This window comes from Asparagus officinalis, chromosome 10 (assembly GCF_001876935.1).
Source record: "Asparagus officinalis chromosome 10, Aspof.V1, whole genome shotgun sequence".
Taxonomy (NCBI): Eukaryota; Viridiplantae; Streptophyta; class Magnoliopsida; order Asparagales; family Asparagaceae; genus Asparagus; species Asparagus officinalis.
Genome location: NC_033803.1, coordinates 3,993,766 through 4,008,511, shown reverse-complemented (window position 1 = coordinate 4,008,511; position 14,746 = coordinate 3,993,766). Strand labels below are relative to the sequence as shown.

The window sequence follows — 14,746 nt, the reverse complement described above, 5'->3', positions numbered from 1 at the left end:
CCTCGCCCGCCGACACCGTGAACCTCTACAAATCCAACAACATCGGCGCGATGAGGCTCTACAGCCCCGACGCGGACGCCCTCCAGGCTCTCAGGGGCTCCGACATCCAAGTGATCCTCGACGTCCCCAACACCGACCTCCAGTCCGTCGTCTCCGACCCGTCCTCCGCGTCCTCCTGGGTCAGCGCCAACGTCAAGGCCTACGCGCCCGACGTCTCCTTCCGGTACATCGCGGTCGGCAACGAGGTCATCCCCGGCGACGCCGCGCGGTACGTCCTCCCCGCGATGCAGAACATAAAGAACGCCGTCTCCGCCGTCGGGTTGGACCAGGTCAAGGTCTCGACGTCGGTGTAACTTCAGCTACGTCGGGGACGAGGCACAAATTCATCTTGATTACGCACTGTTCACTGCGCCGGGGACGGTGGTGACCGACGCGCCGCTCCTGGTCAACGTTTACCCCTACTTCAGCTACGTCGGGGACGAGGCACAAATTCATCTTGATTACGCACTGTTCACTGCGCCGGGGACGGTGGTGACCGACGGTCCCTACCAGTATCAGAATCTGTTCGACGCGATAATGGACTCCCTGTACGCGGCGCTGGAGAGGGTCGGAGGAGAAAGCGTGCTGATCGTCGTGTCGGAGAGCAGGTGGCCTTCGGCGGGCGGGTACGCGTCGACGACGGTCGAGAACGCGAGGACGTACAACCAGAACCTGATCGGGCATGTCGGCAAAGGGACCCCGAAGAGGCCGGGGGGAATCGAGGCGTACATATTCGACATGTTCGACGAGGACGGGAAGAAAGGGACCCCGAAGAGGCCGGGGGGAATCGAGGCGTACATATTCGACATGTTCGACGAGGACGGGAAGGGAGGCGTGGAGACCGAGAAGCACTTCGGGCTGTTCGATCCCAGCACACGACAGCCTAAGTACCCGATCAACTTCAGCGGTTGAATTAAGGGAGTAGTGCTACAGGGACCCCAAATAGGGGACCCCAAATAGAGGACCCCTGAGGGGACATGTGAGGTGTCAGCCCCCTGGAGGAGTTTTCCTAATTAAGGGCTTGCGAGGGGCGTCGAATTAATGCTTATGGAAATAAAATATGTTATACGTACGAGAAAAATGTATCGCAAGAACAAGAGAAGATGCAATAAATAAATAAATGAAGATCCCCTATTTTTGATGAACCAAAATGTATCGCAAGAACAAGAGAAGATGCAATAAATAAATAAATGAAGATCCCCTATTTTTGATGAACCTTGTACGTAGTTGTTGAAGATCCACTTTTCAATAAATAAATAAATGAAGATCCCCTATTTTTGATGAACCTTGTACGTAGTTGTTGAAGATCCACTTTTATTCTTTTTCAAACCTTGTACGTAGCTGTATTATCACAATGAATAAAGTGTCAAATCTGAGTGCTTGTTGCAGAACTATCACAATCTTGATATTCATCTTTCCAAATGTAAATAAAATATGTACGTCAATAAGTAGCAGTAAGTGGCACTAAACCAAGGTTTGAGAGACAACAAGTAAATAATTTATTTCGCTCTCTTGTTGAACAAAACAAGAGTTGCAACCCTCTGCAGCACCTAATAATTGAAGACTTGGACCAGTTGATGAACATATTGCCAACGTTAATTATGACAGAAATTATGCTAAACATGCAAGCAGAGCGAACTAAACCCTGAAGATACCGGTATACAGCAAAAGAGTTCTAACTCATAGACTCACAATATTTTGGGAAATTTTTAAAAAAAAAGGAAAAAGAAAAGAGGAGGGGGGGCAAAATCTTCCTTGCAAACCAGTGAACTTCTCAAGCCATAGCATCTGCAAGTTGAAGGAGGGAAAAAAAATGCATTACTACACTAAATAAGAATCCCTGAGGAAGGAAAACATAAGCACAATACAGAAATATACATAATTACACAAAATAATACAAGAATTAAGCCTCAGATTTTTAATGAACCCAATCTCATATCAAGCAGAAATTAGTTGTATACAATCATTGGCAATCAGTTGCCATCTACACAAGTTTGTACGACACTATGACAGACAGACAAAAGAACTCTCCGATACAGGCGACTAGTAGGTAAGATGGCTAAACAGGTAACAGATAACAGTCTGCAGGAGTTTCAATATGAATTGACGAGCAGCTGTCTAATTTATTCGTTTGAATTTGGGCACAGGAATTCGATATTCAAAAGACCGTCTTATTTTAAGCTTTTCACTTCTCCTCTCATACCTAGAGCAGAAAGAGCCCATATGCTACTTTAACATCTTAAATATCTTTACCGATATAACAATATATAAAAAGACCTGTATCAATCTTAAAGCACTCAAAAGTAACACAGACTACTGTTTGCTCGTCGCAGATTTCAAAATTAGGTTTTACCACTCTCAAGATTGTGACCTAATAAATACAAAAAAAATCATGGGTAATCCGTACCCCTAACAGACTATAAATTTCACAAGCTTCCATAGTAAAAAAAAAAAAACAATAAACTTCGTAACCTAACTGTAAATTCAATTTTTGAGGACACAAAGGAGTATGCTCCAGTCAATATATACATTTTCTATTGCAGAGCTTATAATTACTCAAACCATGTGTCAAAGAACAAGAACACATGTTCCCATGCAGTATAATACATGTTCTTCCAGTATCTTGCGAACAGCTTCACTGCATGCATATCCTAAGCTGATCATAGAACCAATATCTGGCCAGATTGGCATACTACTGGTTGTTCCAAAAGATGAGGAGAGACAAATGAACCTGAAGAATTGTGCCTAACTTTCTTCCTACTTGCTCTTCAATGATATCTTCTATTAGCCTTGTCTTACCAATTTTGCTCATTTTCCCAGAGTGCCATGTGGCAGTTCACTCTTAGCAATTGCCCTTTTCCGTTAGGACCACAACCTGCTGTTCCTAAACCATTGACTGCAACAAGTTGTTCCTGAACCACATTCCTCTCACCAGTTCAATACGGCCATGACTGATATAACAATTATAATAATAATCATTATAAATCCCCTCTTCGTGCCCCTTCTCCTTTTGCTACTGTACCTTCTAAGGACCACTTCTCAAGTGGCACACTCCTCGACCTCTCTCGCCTATCCTAAACTACAGTTTTAACAACCAGCCAGTACAATCTACAAACATGTTTTGGCCATATGTCAACCAATAACATCCCCGGAAGATAGGTAACGGCTGGTGTTATGACCATTTCCAGCCAAAAAAAGGACATGATCACAATACAGTTTAAAGAGAATAGAAAACCCAAGAAAAGGTATTACATACCCAGTGTGTCCGTGAACTGCCTAGTGTTTAAGCAAGGGCCTACAGCGATTTCTGCAACTATATGGTTAGGTAAAGAAAACATTTATCACCACATAATGAATTAAGCATTAATGACGTAACTTATAATTTTAAAGGCTCTGTAGACTTTTATTTGATTCATAGACAATGTGTGATATCTCTCGAGACAAACAAATAACGGTTGGAATGCTACGACACGGAAGCTAATGTTTCTTCATTGTACTCAATATCCTACCAATAGCATCACAATTTCAGAAGATTTGCTCCTGCCTTGTTTCTTCTTCACTTTACAAGAAACTCCCCTTTGCTTTGTGATTAACAGGCAATGAGCACAAACCTGATCTAGAGTTGACGCTTTTCCTGTCGAACTAGAGAGGAGTTGAATCGACTAAAGCCTCCAGCATTCTATTTTCCATATTCTCCTCAGAAACCCAAACTGACGTCTGCTTCCTTAGCAGCTCCCTCTCTTCCTCCTTCTTCTTCTCCCTCATCTCCTCCTTCCCTCTCCAGCTCTCCAGCTTTTGAGCCCTCTCTTTCATCTGCAACCAAATTCATCCCACCAAATTAGATCAAAATAACGGGTAACCTTTCATGAACTATCATGAACTACACCAAAAAATATCATAAAAATACTAAACTCTTTTGCATTAAACTAACTATTTGGTAGATATTAGGGTGAGTTGGCAATTGATACATATGCAAAATTCTATCCTATTTTTGGGTTACTCTCCTAAATTGTTATATTCATAAATTTACCCTAATAGTTTCGCAAAATTTATCCTAAAATGATGCATCGTGTAAAAAAACAACAAACTGACGATTAGTTAGGGCAAAAAAAAATAAAGTATTCCCACCAGCATCTGCCTGAACTCCTCCTCGAAAGCCCGGCGCTCGACGGCCCTCGACTCAGCGGCCGCCGCCTTCTCCTTCTTCCGCTGCTCGTTCGCAACCCTCGCGGCCTCGCGCCTCGCCTCGTCTCGCCGCTCCTTCTCGGCCCTGAGCAAGTCCACCTCGTGCGCGTACGCCCTCCTCACCTCCTTCACCTTCTTCGCGTAGTCCTTGCGGAGGCGTTCCAGCGGGCTTCGGCCTCCCTAGGGTTCGAGGCGGTTCCAGCTCCCGAGGAAGTCGTTTGGGGAGGAAGAACTCGTGGGGCGCGGGGCGGGAAGCGGCGTGGGAGGAGGAGGAGGAGAGGAGAGGAGGCGGAGGGCTGGGGGGTGATCGAGAGACTGCGGTGGCGGAGGAGGAGGAGGAGGCGAACCGTGGCCATGGCGATTGATGACGAGAGATTTGGGGTTTTAGGGGTTGATAATGGGGTATGCGAGAAAACCCCCTTCGAAAAAAATCTAGGACCTTTTTTGCTAATAAATGAATCCGAGATTTTACCCTCATTTGTTTTTAGACCCAAACTACCACACTGGGTTTTTTTTTAATTTACTTCTAAAACCCAGCTGTTCTATTTCATCAATTATTAAATGTGAAAACAATGTTTCAATTATAATTAATGTGGAAAACTTTAAAAAAATTCGTAATCAGTGTGTGTATTTGGTTTTTTTTTTTTTGGCGCAGGTGAGTTTAAAACATCATCTAAAATCTCAAAAAAGAGACGGAGAAAAAGAAAAAAGAAAAAGAAGAGAAAGCCACCCTTAAATCTAACATTTCTCGTCGCAAATTTCTGAAATTACAGATGCCCCCCTGATTCTGACCGCCTCTGCAATTTCTTATTTTAGGAGGGGCTTGTGGGTACGGGAACCTCTACAGCCAAGGCTACGGCGTCGAGACGGCGGCGTTAAGCACGGCGTTATTCAACGAGGGGCTGAGCTGTGGGGCCTGCTTCGAGATCAAGTGTGATAACGACCGCAGGTGGTGCCACGCTGGCAGCCCGTCTATTTTTATAACGGCGACTAATTTCTACCCGCCCAACTTCGCTCTGCCGTCAGATAAGCGGGTTCGGGTCGGGTCTAGATTGACCCTAGCTCGTGGTAAGTTTCATAAACCCCCCTAGAACATTTAAACAGTATACCCCCTAACTTTTTTAAGTGTACGAATAAGCTCCCCTGAACTTTTCAATCAAAACAGTGGTATATTCCTTAATAAGAATGTTGCAATGAGGGGATTTGTCCAAAAGAAATGATAGAGGCACACTCTAAGGCACACCACCAACCACACTCCCTCTCTCTCTACAGTGCAGGGGGGCCCACATGTGATTTTTTAAAAAAATCACATGTGGGGCCCCCTGTACTGTAGAGAGAGGGGGAGTGTGGTTGATGGTGTGCCTTAAAGTGTGCATGTAGCGCCTCTCTTTGTCCAATGGGGATCCGATATGGAAGAATGGAATCGCAAAAATTAGCAAATGTCTAGATTTGGAGGGCAATTTGAAAAATAGATGATTTGGAGGGTGTATATGAAAATATATTTTTATGAAAAATAGAAATTAAAAAAATATCGCCTCAAAACAGAACCTCAACTTGTTCCTAACCTCGTCAAAATTCTGTGTGAAATTGTTTGTATTTCTGTGTTTTTGTCCCAAAGGACGGAAATCCTTTGAACGCCGTGATATTCATAAGCATAGAATAATTTATGCATACTACAAAATTCCAAATTTTGTGAACTATAACCAATGATTTTGGTTGGTTTTGATCAAATCATAAATTGTCGTATCGCGTAAGATATTTTGTGCGCACCACAAAACTCTTGAACTTTTGTAGATTATAATCCATGATTTTGATCTTTTAATGACAAATCATCCCACGTGGAAACTACTTTTTGCAGACTCCGAATTTTTCGAATTTCTATGGCCTATAAACGATGATTTTGGTTATTTTTGACCAAATCACAGGTTGTAATCGCGCAAAGAATATTTTCAAAATTACTAAAAAAATTTTGACTGTGGTTGTTTATGACTAAATACCTAATTGTCGTTCCTCATACGATTATTTACACCTACTCCACTTTCCTAATTTTTTGCGAGCTATATTATTTTAGTTGTTTTTGGTAAAATCACAAATAGCCATCGTGCATAGAATACTTTATGAATATCAGAACTTTTCATATTTTCGTGGACTACAACCCATGATTGCCGCTATTTTTGACCAAATATAAAATTATCATATTAGATTATATCCCATGATTTTGGATGCTTTGAACCAATTCACAAGTTGTCCCACACAGAACATTTTAATCGTACTCCAAATTCTCAAACTTCTGTGGACCAAATAACTAATTTTCATCTCTCATAAAATATTTTATGTGGGATTCCAAAGTTTTTGAATTTATGTGGACTATAACTCATGGTTTTAGCTGTTTCGACCGAATTACAAGTTGTCAACCTGCATGGTATAATTCATGTGTATGCCAAAATTCTCAAACTTTTGTGAACTATAACCCATGATATTTTATATTTTTGACTCGATCTCAAATTTCCCTCCAGAATACAATTATTTACGCCTACTTTGAAATCCTGAACTTCGATGGGCTATAACTCATTATTGGGCATTTGCAACAAAATCATAAATACATAGAATATTTCATGTATACTCTGAGACTTTTGAATTGCTGCGGACTATATCACATGATTGTAATGTGGTCGTGTTTTACCAAATCGTAAATTATCGTCCTGCATAAAATATTTTATGCGGATTGATTAAAGTCCCCAAATTTCTGAGGACTATGAGCCATGATTTTGGCCGTTTTCGACCGCATCGCAAGTTGTTGTCCAACGTTAAATATTTTATGCGTACTCTAAATATGTTGAATTTTCACATACTATATCCTATGATTTTTGTCATTTTCGACCAAATATAATTTTTCTATTCCACATAGCATGTTTTATGCATAATCTGAACTTTCCAAATCTCTATGGACTATAACCCATGATTTTAGTTATATTTTACCAAACTAAATTACCACATGAATCACCTCTTACAAGTTTGGTATTTTTTTCTAGCTCTGATGACATTTGGGTTTTTTTCAAAGCAAAATGTGCAATTAGACCCAAAATTTTGCCGCTGATTAAAAAAAAGCCATGAAACCTCACGTGATGTTATTAATACTATCTTATATTCATGGGAAAGTGCTAGAAGATTATTTGGCACATTGATGTAAGTATTGATTTAAATATTAGGTATCGCGTAAATATTAGAGGACTAAAATCCTTATTGGATTGTGAAAATTAGGGATATATCAGAGATATATAGTAAATATTGGGGTGTCATATTGGGTGTTGTTCATGCATAATATAACATTCTAATATGTAATTTATACATATTTAATAATTTTTAAATATAAAAAATTGCATCATGATATATCTTTAGGATGACTAATAGATTGTTGAAACATTCTTCTTGATTGCATCTTGAAATCTTCAAAGTGCATAATGCTAAAAGAAATGTAGAGAGAGATTAGAGAGAGGTAGAGAGAAAGTGTAAGGGGTGGAGGAAGGGGAGAGGGACAAAGAAGAGAGAGGGTGAGAAAAGAGAGAGGGAGGGGGGAGAGGGGGTGAAAAGAGGGGCAGCGAGAGGGGGAGAGAAGGACAGAGAAGACATGGGGGAGAGCGCTTACCAGCGGAGAGCTAGAGAGAGGAGCGAGAAAGAGATGAGTGTCAAAATTGCAAGAATTAGAATTTTGGTGAGATTGATTGGTTTTTGAAGCAAAGAAAGAGTTTCTTTGGGTTGAAAACCTAAAACCAAACCCAAACCTAAAAATAAAAATAAAAATAAAATAAAACTAAACACAATTGGGTTGAAAACCTAAAACCAAACCCAAACCTAAAAATAAAAATAAAAATAAAATAAAACTAAACACAAGAAATCACAATATCGGTCAATATTACCAAACCTAAAAATAAAAATAAAAATAAAATAAAACTAAACACAAGAAATCACAATATCGGTCAATATTATGGGTATCGGGATATATCTGATATTTGGCCGATATAATGAAAAAAAATTCTAAAAATTGGACTATGCTGTAAATATGTAAATATCATTGCGGGCTGTTGTAGAATTCAATATATCGATATGTCAGCTGATATTTATACACTGAGTATAAGAATAATAACTATGCCCAAACTTATGTAAGAATGTTGAGTCCACTACAAGAAAGTAAATTTTGGAACAAATAAGAAGAGGGTATGATATTACCTCCAAATATAATAAAGAGTAAGCTTGGGAGACCAAACACTCCTAGGAGGAAAGAGTTTTGCGCCCTTTTTCGCTAGTGGCTAAATCTTTGGTCTAATTGCACAGTTAATGTAGCCGAACCAAAAAAATACCAAATTGGTAAGAGGGGTATAAAAACATACTACTATGGTAATTTAGCCTTTTTTACCATATCATAAGTTGTTTTCCTACATAGAATATTTTAGGCATACCTAGAAATTCTTGAATTCTTGTGGACTGTGATGCATAATTGTCACCATTCTCGATCAACTCACAAATTATCGTCCGACAAATAATATTTTATGCATATTCAAGAATTTCTTAACTTTTGTGGACTACAACCAATAATTTTGATCGTTTTCAACCAAATCATAAGTTAACATTCCTAATAGAATATTTTATGCCTAGTCCAAATTCTTGAATTTTTATGGACTAGAGCCCATGATTTTGTCCATTTTTGACCAAGTCACAAACTATCATCCCACGTTGAATATTTTATGCAACTTTGAAATTGTCATGTTTTATGGACTATAACCTATGAGTTTGCCCTTTTTCGACTAAATCACAAGGTGTCATCCCACATATAATACTTTTATGCATACTCTGAAATTCGTGAATTTTTATGGATTATAATGCATAATTGTGACCTTTCTAGACCAAATCACAAATTATCATCCTCATATAATATTTTATGCATATTCAAGAATTTCTTAATTTTTATGGACTATAACCAATAATTTTTGACATTTTCGACCAAATCACAAATTAAACATAGAATAGTTTATGCCTAATCCAAAGTCCTGAAGTTTTATGGACTAGAACCGTGAATTTTGATACTAGTTAAAATAATTTTTCGGTATTTTTAAATATTAAATTATTATTTTAAAAAGAGTATTTATATTTTTTTTTGATTTTCTAGAATATACTATGATTTAAAAATCTAGTTTTATATTTATTTTAATGGTTTTGTTAATTATAAATTTAATAGTTGCAGTGAATATTTTTAGATTGTTATTTGGTCATTGATATTGTTAATGATCTTGTTATTATTAATATAAACTTGAGCATAGTACAAAAGTATATGAATATAAATATAAAGATATTTGGTTGTTTATAATTATTTAAAATGATTTATTAATATAATGTTATTCTAAATTTTATGTAAAATATTCCCATAATCTTCTTTCCCCTTAATTTTCTCTCATTTAAATTCCTACCATAATCTCCCTAATCAATTTTCCAATCACTCATAATCTCGTTTATCTCATTCCTTACTAACCACGTGATTCTCTCTCTTTCATTCTTATTTTAATTTGTACTCTCTCATCCGTCAATCACTCCCCATAATCAGTACATGTCTCTCTCTCCCTCCCTCTAAAATGAGCTTTGCTACAGGGACCCAAAATATGGGACCAATAGAGGAGACAAGTGAGGTGTTCTCCTCCTATTGGATAATGAGTTGGTTATCATTAATGATGACCAACTCATTATCTAATAGGAGGGGGACACCTCATTTGTCCCCTCTATTGGTCCATATTTTGGGTCCTTGAAGAATTTTTCTTCTAAAATATCCAGCCAAAGGAAACCCTAGCCTACCCTATATATAGGCTCTCCCCACTCTCTCTTTCACGTGAACATCATCTCCTCCACCTCGTTTTTCACGCCGCCATCACCATCATCAGCTCTCTTCTCTCTTCTATTTTCTCTCCCCTCAAAAGAACCCACCACCGACCTCCTCCTTTCTTTTCTCTCTCTCGTTCCCCCACCTCGCTGAACTCCTCCTCTCCGCCTTCATCACCGAAAACACCAGCCCGAGCTCCTCCCATCTGAAACCCACGACCGCCCTCTACACCACCGCCCCACTCCCTCGTTCGACCCACCGCCTGAGCCGCCGCTTGCACCCCTGACCGCCAGCCTCGCCGCCGCTCAGCCAGCAGCCGCCTCCGACCACCTGAGCCGCCGACCAGAGTTCCCCAAACCCGACAGCCTACAGATCCACTTCGTCGCCAAGCGTCGTGCCGCTCGCCTCAGATCCCGCTGCCCATCGCTGAACAGTCCTCGCCGAACACAACAACGCATTGAATCTGGATTCACTGAATTGATCTTCAATCCAGATTCACTCCAACGAATTGAATCTGGATTCACTCCAATCGATTTGCTGCTCCACTGGATTTGTGAATCATTCTAACCATCCAAGCAGAATAAGAAACTTATGGTAAAAAACAAGCTATAAAATTTTATAACATGAAAAATTTTCACCTTTTACAGCAAAAAGTTATGATTTTTATGGTAAAAAACAAACACCTCACATAATTGAATCTGGATTCACTGCAGTGAATCGAGATTCACTGAAGTGAATCTAGATTCACTCATGCGTTTATTGAAGTAAAAACAAGCTGGATTCACTGCAGTGAATCGAGATTCACTCATGCATTTATAGAACGTGTTTGATGATTTTAAGCAAAAAGTTACAATTTTTATGGTAAAAACAAACACCTCACATAACTGAATCTGGATTCACTGCAGTGAATTCAATTATTTAGGACAGCAACTAAAACAAACCCCACAACTAAAATTCTGAACTTTAACCAATTTTAACAAAAAAACTAACAGGATTGCAATTTCTAAAATATTTTAATAGAAACCCTAAAAAAGATTGCAAATTTTGAAAGATAATCCAACAAAACAAACAACCAAGATCGAGTATAAGAGAAACCCCAAGCTAAAACAAATCCTAGAACCAAGATCGCAACTTCAACAATTACCCTAAAAAGAAACCAAAATCAAATTGAAATTAAAGAAAATGGCGACGAACCGAGGGGGTGCTCGAGCTTGAAGGGTTGACGTTGGCGGATCTACGGGTTCGGCGTTGGCGTCGTCGGAGGTGGATGATGGCGAGGTGGCAGGGGGTGGAGGAGCTCGGATCTGGGTTGTTTGATGGTGAGAGAGAGGAAGAGAGAGGGCTGGTTCAAGCTTTTGGGAAATGGAGAGAGAGAGAGGAGAACGTGAGAGGATTGGCTTTTAGTGGTTCAAGCTTTTGGGAAATGGAGAAGCATTAATTACTTCTCTTTAGTGGGCTGTTTATTTTACCTTATTACCCTTATGCAGCTTTAATCTCAGCCATTGGATGAATCTAGATCCAATGGAGAGGAGAGGTTTTTAGTTTTTAGGATAGTGAGGTTTGTATTTGAACCTCTCCCTATATATATATGTAGGCGTCAAAAAATGCTTACAGACATTCAAACACCACTCAAGACGATATAGAAGAACAATATACACGTCATCAAGCAACATATGGCGGCGCGGCAGGACATGGTGCCGCGGCTATGGCGCGGCAGACCAAGGTGCCGCGGCTAAGGCGCGGCAGACCAAGGTGCCGCGGCTAAGGCGCGGCAGCCTATGGTGTCGCGGCTTAACCGCTGCAACCTATGGTGCCGCGGCAGTTAAAGCAGGATGCTACAGCAGTTATAATACAGTTATCTGATGATTATTTAAAGTCCACGTGGCGGAGTATCAGAAATAGAACGTGTGCTGATGTGGAAAAGCAGTTAAACCACGAAAAAGGTGGTTAAAGGTCGTGGGAGAACTGTTTCAAACACGTATGAACGTGGGTGTAACTGCCCCTTTAGCCGCGGCAGTGTCGACTGCCGCGCTCTTTGGCCGCGACAGTGTCGACTGTCGCGCCCTTTAGCCGCGACAGCATCAGCTGCCGCGCCTAAAGAGACAGTTATTGACCAGCTATTTCTTCAGTTATCGTCTAAGGAGGCTATAAATACCCCCCTATGGCCATCATTGACAGGGGCTGAGCATTTTCCAGAGAGATTAGAGCAGAGAGCCTTGAGTTTTGGTGAATTAGAGCAAGAGAGAGAGTCTTCCTTCTTCACAAACATCCTCAAGAAGCTTCTAGCGAGTCCTAGAGATCTAAGCTCAGACTTGATCTTTGGAAGAGTGAACATCTTACATCGATAAGATATTCGCTTCAAATTCTTACTTCGATAAACGAAGGAAGAATCATTAAACCCCTCACGGTTCAATCAGAATCTGTGATTTGGTGGTCCACGAGTCAAAGCGCTCCCGGCACAGGCAAAGATCCCACGCAAGCAGCGATCCAAACAACGGTCCTGCGTTTGTTTCTCAAGAGTTGTAATTTTCCTTTTGTTGTGTAAAAGAAGTCTTATAAAAAGACTATTTCTTTTGAATTTATTGTAATCGACCGAAGATATAATGAATTCCACAACGAAACCAACTTTTGACGCAAACAAGCTGGCGACCACAGTGGGAGCCAACGGTCTCGCTGCCGAGACCGTCGTGTCGCAGCCGATCAAGATTCCAGTTGAATCTATGGTCGAATACGAATTCGACCAGATCAAGTTTGAGGAATATCTCTCATCATCCTCTTCAAGATCTTCATTATCTCGCAAGTACAAGAGGATCTCACAATTGAGGAAGAGTTGCATGCCAAAGAAGGCACAAAATGAAGACTCTCGCTTGATTGTTGCTGAGAATTTCACTCGCAATACTTCTGCTCACAATGGCTCTTATCTAGTTAAAGAGTCATCGAATCAAAGCCCGCCGGCATTGACGAAAAGAGCTCGTCAGAGACAACGTCAACGCCGTGCTCGCCAAATGGCTAAAGCCTTGGAACAAACCGACGGGGTTCGTTACCACGCGGACCTAGAGTCGAGGAGACATCGAGTGGTTCAGTTGTCTCAACAACCAATCACTCGTATCTCTGCTAAAACAACGACGGATGAATGGACTATTGTCAAAAAGACTCGTTCGACCCTCAAAGAACGTATACAAAAACGTCGTGCAAAAGCTGCTAATGCCCATGCTCTCTCACAACAAAGACGAGAAAAGAGAAAGGAAATGGTGACCAAAGAATCACCAAAACTTCGTCAAGTTTGGATTCCAAAGTCTGGACTTATGCAAAATCAGCATTCGGAGCCCGTTAAGACTCCATACCCACAAGGGGGTGGTTCTAAACGTGCGACTCCCGACATAACCTTGGATCGCTTAAAGACAAAAATAAATTGTCCTGAGAATGCCAACAAGGTTTTATACTCCCAGAAGAAGACGCATTCACCAAATGATATCGTCATACCTGGGAGATCATACCAACAGACGATACGATTTTTTGGCAATCATACCAATGAATCGTATTATCAAATTGAGGTTGTGAATAATTTTCGAAAGAGAGTTATTCGAGAGATAAACTCTCGTTGTTCCTGTGCACGACTCGTCAAAACAGCATTATCAGAATGTGACTGTTTCAAACGAGAAATCATCCCACGAAAAGTCTCTACATTATCAAAGCCTAAGCTGAGACATTTCCGCAAAAGAAAATCAGCTGCCCAAAATGATGAATTCCCTGAAGTCACCATCAACGTAGCTGATAGAAGAAAGTCTAAACAGCATTCAAGTGACTCAAATCCCGACTTTTCCCCGAAAGGAAAAGTCAATCCAAGAATTGCTCAAAGGATGTCTCGACTCCAATTAGGAGCTATCAGACGCAGAGACTACAAGAGAATGCAAGAAGGAATGTCCTCGGAGGATGAATTCTCGGACACTTATTCTGCAATTGCTTCTGATGATACAATGTCTAGCACAGGACAAATCAGAGAAGTATTCACAATCACTGCTGATCAGTTCACTCAAATACTTCAGGAAGCTCTAGCCAAACAACGTGAAGAAATTAGAGCTGAAGTGAAGACAGAAATGAAGTTGGCTATCCAACAAATGAGAGAACTGTTAACTCAACAGCATCAACCTCCTGAGTCCAAGCAGCGAGCTGAATCCAGCCACCACACTCGGAATGTTCTAGATGACAGTGATCCAGAAGTGGATGAAGTCATTATGGCTGATACACCTCCCAATGGCAATAACGCTGGGGGTGGTTTAACGGATCCTCCCAATAACGATATTGGGGGTGGTTCAATAGCACCTCTCACTGGGGGTGATCCAATTATCTTTACTCGACATCATTCAGAAAGAAATGAAGACGATGACGGGAAAATGCAAAAACTTGAAGACAAAATCAATGCTTTGATGACGGCTCAAGAAGTTAAGAAGACGGGTATTCCATGTCCTTATCCGAGGGAATGGGATTCAATACCATATCCGACCAAATTCAATCTGATTAACTTCACACCGTTTGAAGGGAAGAGTTCGCCGATTCAGCACTTGATTTATTTCAAGTCTCATTTGGGCATGATCTCTGGAAACGAGGCTTTAATGGTCCGGTCATTCGTTGGCACCCTTCGTGGGCCCGCCTTCG

The 14,746-nt window shown here is 40.6% G+C and overlaps 2 pseudogenes; one reads left to right on the top strand and one right to left on the bottom strand.

The window, feature by feature from the left end:
• Positions 1 to 1,150, top strand: part of LOC109825378 — a 2,269-nt pseudogene extending 1,119 nt beyond the window's left edge.
• On the bottom strand, positions 3,655 to 4,702 carry LOC109825507 (annotated as a pseudogene).